The sequence below is a fragment of the Ovis aries genome, chromosome 2 (assembly GCF_016772045.2).
Source record: "Ovis aries strain OAR_USU_Benz2616 breed Rambouillet chromosome 2, ARS-UI_Ramb_v3.0, whole genome shotgun sequence".
Taxonomy (NCBI): domain Eukaryota; kingdom Metazoa; phylum Chordata; class Mammalia; order Artiodactyla; family Bovidae; genus Ovis; species Ovis aries.
Window position 1 is genome coordinate 158189868 of NC_056055.1, and position 7593 is coordinate 158197460.

Below are 7593 nucleotides of genomic sequence, written 5' to 3' on the forward strand. Positions count from 1 at the left end.
AGGAAGGAGACAGGAGAACAAATCCCAAATCTGCCTCCCTGAAGGTAAGCGGCTTAGGGCATTTATGGGATAAAGGTGGCTCAGTGGTAAAGAATCCACCTGCCAATGCAAGAGACCCGGGTTTGATCCCAGGGTGGGGAAGATCCCCTGGAGAAGGAAATGGCAACCCACTCCAGTATTCTTGCCTGGGAAAGGCGAACAGTGGACCCTGGTAGGTTACAGCCCATGAGGTTTCAAAGAGTCAGACATGACTGAGCATGCACAGTGGTTCACACTGGGATAAAAAATAAAGCAACAGGGCAGTTGGAGGCATGGAGAGCATGGAGAAAGGTGTTGGGGAAAGTGCAATAAAAATGGTTCTGCACAGGCTTGACTGAGTTACACAACTCTGTGTGTCCCAAAGGTCACTAAGTGGTCACTCTTGAGGGCCCAATTGAAGGGTTGGTGACCTCATCCAGCTTTCAGCAGCTCAGCTGGAACTACACACAGCTGACTCTTTGCTTAGCTCAAGCTAAATGAAGATGACTCCAAGTTTGTAGAAAAATTGCTCAGGCAACATCATATTGTTTAGGCTATGTGCAGCTTGGAGGACAAGTCTTTTGTAGCCACAACTAAAACGACATTGATTAGTGAATGCAGGTTACAGGGGAAACGGATTTAACTAATAATTACTCACCAAAGGGCTTCCCAGGTGGCGAAAGTGGTAAAGAACCCAGCTGCTAATGTAGGAGATGTAAGCGATGCAGGTTTGATCCCTGGGTTGGGAAGATCCCCTGGAGGAGGGCATGGCAAGCCACTCCAGTATTCTTGCCTGGAGAATCCCATGAACAGAGGAGCTTGGCAGGCTACAGTCCATAGGGTCACAAAGAGCTGGACCCAACTGAAGTGACTTAGCATGCACACATGCATACCCCCCAAATGGTGCTACAGCAACTGAATATCTGTAGGCGAAAAAATCAAACAAGACTTCAACCTCACATTTTATTAAAAATTAGCTCAAATGGATTATGTGCTCAAAGTAAAATGTAAAACCAAAACTTTTAGAGGAAAAAAGGAAAAGGAGAAGATCTTCAGAATCTGACTAGGCAGAGACTTCAGGATCAAAGGACTAGGTGTTAGATTGGACCCCAAAACACTATCTGTTAAAAATAAATGCTAATGAATTGTCACTCATCAAAACGAAAAAAACATTTTTTTCCTTTACTCTAGGAAAGATTCTGTTAACAAAATGAAAAGACAAGCTACAAACTGGGAGAAAACTTTGAAATTCATATATCTGAGAAAGGACTAGTATCTAAAATAAAGAACATTCAAAACCAAAATAGTTCAATTGGAAAGTGGGCAAACATATAAATAGAATGTATAACTCACTGAAGAAAGTAGATAGCTGGCAAATAAGCACATTTAGATATTCAACATCATTAGCCATCAGAAAATACAAAATTAGAATATCATGATGCATCTATCAGAATGGCTAAAATTAAAGAAGCTGACACCACCAATGCTGATGAGAATGCATAGAAAATGGAACACTCATACATTGCTGGTAGGAATAAAAATGATAAGCACATTCTAAAAAACAGATTGGTAGGATTTTACAAAATTAAACATGCAAGGACAACCGTCAGAATGGAAGAAAATATTTGCAAAATCTGATAAAGATCTAGTATCCAAAATATATAAAGAACTCTTACAACTCATCAATAAAAAGACAATGCGGTATAAAAAATAATAAAAGGATCTGAACAGGCATTTCTCCAAAGAAGATATACAAATGGCCAATAAGCACATGAAAAGATGCTCAGTATCACTGGTGATCAGAGAAATACAAATCAAAGCTACAATGAGATACCACTTCATACCCTACTAGCACGGCTATAATTAAAAAGTCAACTAAAAATTTTTTTGGGGGTGCTGCACCACACAGCTTGCAAGATCTTAGTTCCCCAACCAGGGACTGAACCTGGGCCCTCAGCAAGTGAGAGTACAGAGTCCTAACCACTGGACTATCAGTGAGTGAAAGTTGCTCAGTTATGTCCGACTCTTTGCCACTCCATGGACTGTGAAGTCCACGAAATTCTCCAGGCCAGAATACTGGAGTGGGGTAGCCGTTCCCTTCTCTGGGGAATCTTCCCAAGCCAGGAATCGAACCGGGGTCTCCCACACTGTGAGTGCTTTCTTTACCAGCTGAGCCACCAGGGAAGCCCAAGAATGCTGGAGTGGATAGCTTATCTCTTCTCCACCAGATGTTCCCAACCTAAGAGTTGAACTGGGGCCTCCTGCATTGCAGGTGAATTCTTTACCAGCTGGGCTACCAGGGAAGCTCTTGGACCACGAGGGAATTCCCTACATTTAATTTAAAATTTTTATCAGAGTTTGCAAAGTCAGTTCTGTAAGACAAAATACAGCAACCTCTTGTCTGACCTCTCTTTAATCTGCCCCACCCATTTAATTTCTACTTTGTGTCAATTATTTAAGATTCTTTCAGTAGTTTCTTTAGGTATTTATACCCCTGCATTTCTGTTAGAATATGCTATAGTACTATTTCTTAATTTTTGACTTTAAGTTATTATCCACTGGTTTTCTACTATGAAAAATAAAGATTTAGGTCTCTTATCTCCTTATCATCTCCACACTTTGCCACTCTCATCCTCCCAACATAGTTGAAGTATAAACATGTATTTAAGTGCTTATACTACTATGACTATGCATATTCATAAATGGCTCTCTTTAGCTGAGTCAGGTAAGTATACTATGATTAAATAGGCATTCCTGTATAAGATGGATATTTTCTCTGAAGATACTATCTCTGAGGGTAATACTTGCCTTTTTCCCCGTTTGTTCAGTTTTCTCTGCCTGTATTGCTATTTCAGCTCTAAACCTCCTGCAGAATTATACGGCAGCTTTCCATGTAGGCAAACATGTTCATGAAGCTATCTGTTCAGATTTGCTTGGAGATATCTCTAGGGTCCTTTGCAGAGGAGGAGGGTGTATTTCTTGGCTGTGCAGGGTAGTGAGGAGATCTAGTGGTTGAACTGCTTTTATGCTCTTGTTTACAGCTTCATCTGCTTCCCCTGTTGTGGGAAGCCAATGTGTGGCTCTAATTTCTGGGCTTTAAAGGATTTGGTGACTTAATCCACATGCTTCGTGGCATTCTCTGGCCTCCCTCTTACTGCACATTTCATTTCTTCTTCCTCTAGTCTGCTAAGTTATGCTGTCTGTTTTGTTGATGTCTCTTAGCAGCTATTATCTCCTCTCCCACCCTCTCTATGCTTGTAAATTTTTGAGGTTTTTCTTTTAAGAATTTTTCTACCATGATTCCAGTGAGATTTTGGGGTAATGAAAATGAGGGTCAAGAGGTGTTTTTGCTTTGCCATATTGGAATGGCAGTCCAAACTTCTTGCATTCTAATATAAATACAAAAGGTAATTATTTCCCAATGGTCAAACTTATGGAGCATCAGAAGAAACTGTGATCCCTTCTAATTGTCCTCCACTAATTTTTGGCCAATCAAATACAAAGAACTAATGAACACTAGTTCTGGTACCTGGCATATGGACATTGACAACATATATGAAAGAGGCACCCTAGAGATGGCAGATCAACAGTGTAAAAACTCTGAATCCTTGACCTGTGATGGTGTCACACCCTTGTGCTTGCAAAGTTTTGTGGGAGAGAAATTAACTTCTATTTTCTACAAACTTCTCTTACTGCTTTTTATTTATTTGGTTGGTTGGTTTACAGTCACTAAACCAGTACCTTACATAATGAACAGCAATATTTTTTGTTAATGAAATCAAGATATGAGAACAATCATGAAGAGGAAGGTTGAAAAAGAGAGGAAGAAAGGAAAGAGAAATATTAAGAATAAGCTTTTCCTCTGAGTGATTTTATACTTCATTAAAATAAAACAACACTCCTTTAAAACTTAGTAAAATTTCTTATTCTGCTTTTGGAAATCTTTCGAAAAAGATCTTCTGTGCACCATGAAACTTTGAGTTTTTTCTTTCATATGAAAATGTTGGAGAAAAAGTAACATTATGTTCTACTTGGTAGTTGACTAATCTTAGGTTTATTTTTATTATTAGTGAAAAATGGAACTCTTTCCTCCATTCCTGTATTCTAGTCAGACATGATATCATGCAAGCTGGTTGCATTAAAATAGTTTTTCTCTGGTGATTCAGAATCTTTCTCATTTCTTGCACCACCATGTCTAAGTTCTTGGGTTGGAAGAAGATGATGTTAGACTGATATGTTTTATTGAACATTGATTAAAAGAGTTCACAATGTTGACAACTTTTGTTTTTAAGAACTAGGCCTAGATTACTTTTTAAAGACTTTTTTTTTTTACATTTTTTCTTTATTATTCTTTTAGTAGAGGTATAATTTACATAAAATGTACAGACTTTAGATGGTTTGTTCAATGAGTTTTGATTAAATAAGATATAGAACACTTCCAGCTCTCAGAACTTTTCCTGTTGCTCCTTTCCAGACAATACCTTCAAACAGCCCGAGGTAAGCATTGTTCTAATTTCTGTCATCACAGATAAGTTTCGCCTATTTGGGACTGTTGTTTAAATGGAATCATATAGTGTATTTTCTTTTCCAGTTACTTTCTTAGGATATGTTAGATGTATTATTGTTCTAATGACTTGGTGCCTGAATGGATGCAAGGAACCCATGAAATAACTTCAGCATTCACAGGTTGGAAAATGTGGTTCTGAATAAGGTTGGCAGCTAGGTTCTTTGTTTTCTCAAAGTGTTCCTGGTCATGCTGTTCTTGTGCTTTAGTGCAAAACCTGAGCCAAGAATTCTGGCAGCAAGTGCAAAGAAAGATGTGCTAAGGAGTGCAACGCTGCTTGAAAGCAATCTTTCCGGCCAAGTTAGGGGAGATTTGTCTCCATAGCCAATCATTGTCAATGTAATTAGGTTACCAGTTTATTTTAAAAGGATATAAGTCAGAAATAGCCAGATGATAGAGATACATAAGACAAAGTTTGTGAGAAGGTGTAAGGAACTTCCAAGCTCTTCCCAGGGTTCCATTTTCCCTGAAGCTCCACGTTTACCAACTCAGATACTCCTTAGAAAATTCTTGACCACTGTCTCCTCACATGCTTCTTTTTCCCATTCTTTCTCCCTTCTTTATGGGGACACAGTACATATAATATATGTTAGATCATTTGTTGCTACGGCTCTTGGATTCACTGTTCCATTTTGTTTTCTCTCTTTTCTTTCTATGTTTTCACCTGTATTTGAGTTGATCTTTCCTCTGCTCTGTGCAGACTTCTGTTGAGCTTGTCAAACTGATATTTCTTATTTTTTGTTTCAGATATTTACAATGAGTTCTTTTTGATAGGTTCCATCTCTAAAGAAATTATCCGTTATTCGTGCAGATTATCTATCTGTCCACCAAATCGCTGAACATTTTCACATGGTTACCTTAAAGTTCCTGTCTCTGGTCTATAGTTTCAACTTGAGGTTTGCTCTCTTGACTACATCCTCTCTTAAAATTAGGTCACATCTTGCTTCTTTATGTGTCTTACAAATAAATTTTCATTGTATGCCAAAGATTTTGAGTGGAGATTTCAGTTGAGACTGAGGTGAACAAATTGCTTCCTCTCTTAGGCTGCTAGTCTAGTTGACTGCGTCAGTCTAGTCTATGACTTTCTCCTTCTCCCTCTTGTCTGCTAGTAATGAAAGCAGCTATGAGCCTCATCTCTTCTAGAATGGGCTTATTACTTTCTAGAATTTAATTAACCTCAGGGAGGATTTTTTGGGGGGGTGTTCTTAGTTCTCTGATATATGTATATATATAAATTGACATGTAATTGACATACATTGTATTCATTTCAGGTGCTATGATTTTTTTTTTTGAACTATGGTTTTGTAGCTAATACCTTGTTCTCACCAGTAGAGTAGAAGCAAGTGTCTCTCAAAACTTTGTAAATTTTAATTTGAAATAGAAATTTCTGGGTTTTTTTTCTTAATCTGTTTGTGGAAATACAGGCAAATGTGGACTTACATAGCTCAAGAATCAGTTTTTCTCTCCATCAAAAGATCAGAAAATAATGTGAAAGACTTTAAAGTGAGCAAAAGTTTACTGGTAGCATTTTCAATGGAAAATTAAGTATTGTATATTGTGCTCTTTACTTATACCATAGCTTTGTCTAGCTCAATGAAATTATGAGCCATGCCATGTGGGGCCACCCAAGATGGATGGGTCATGGTGGAGAGTTCTGACAAATGTGGTCCACTGGAGAAGGGAAGGCAAACCACTTCAGTATTCTTGCCTTGAGAACCCCATGAACAGTATGAAAAAGCAAAAAGATATGACACAGAGAGATGAACTCCCCAGGTCAGTAGGTACCCAATTTGCTACTGGAGATCAGTGGAGAAATAACTCCAGAAAGAATGAAGAGATGGAGCCAAAGCAAAAACAGCTCTCAGTTGTGGATGTGACGGGTGATGGAAGTCAAGTCCAATACTGTAAAGAACAATACATCATAGGAACCTGGAATGATAGGTCCGTGAATCAAGGCAAATTGGAAGTGGTCAAACAGGAGATGGCAAAAGTGAACATTGACATTTTAGGAATCAATGAACTGAAATGGACTGGAATGGTGAATTTAATTCAGATGACCATTATATCTACTACTGTGAACAAGAATCCCTTAGAAGAAATGGAGTAGCCATCATAGTCAACAAAAGAGTCTGAAATGCAATACTTGGATGCAATCTCAAAAACGACAGAATGATCTCTGTTCGTTTCCAAGGCAAACCATTCAATATCATGGTAATCCAAGTCTATGCCCTGACCAATAATGTGGAAGAAGCTGAAATCAAATGATTCTATGAAGATCTACAAAATCTTCTAGAACTAACACCCAAAAAAGATGTCCTTTTCATTATAGGAAACTGGAAGTCAAGAGCTACCTGGAGTAACAGGCACATTTGGCTTTGGAGTACAAAATGAAGCAGGTCAAAGGCTAACAGAGTTTTGCCAAGAGAACACACTGGTCATAGCAAACACCCTCTTCCAACAACACAAGAGAAGACTCTACACATGGACATCACCAGATGGTCAATACCGAAATCGGATTGATTATATTGTTTGCAGCCAAAGATGGAGAAGTTCTATACAGTCAGAAAAAACAAGACCAAGAGCTGACTGTGGCTCAGATCAAGAACTCCATATTGCCAAATTCAGACTTAAATTAAAGAAAGTGGGAAAAACCACTAGACCATTCATGTATGACCTAAATCAAACCCCTTATATTGTACAGTGGAAGTGACAAATAGATTCTAGGGATTAGATATGATAGACAGAGTGCTTGAAGAACTATGGAGGAAGGTTCATGACACTGTACAGGAGGCAGGGATCAAGACCGTACCCAAGAAAAAGAAATGCAAAAAGGCAAAATGCTTGTCTGAGCATTAAAAATAGCTGAGAAAAGAAGAAAGGCTAAAGAGAATGGAGAAAAGGAAAGATATACCCATTTGAATGCAGAGTTCCAAAGAAGAGCAAGGAGAGATAAGAAAGCCTTCCTCAGTGATCAATGCAAAGAAATAGAGGAAAACTACAGAATAGGAAAG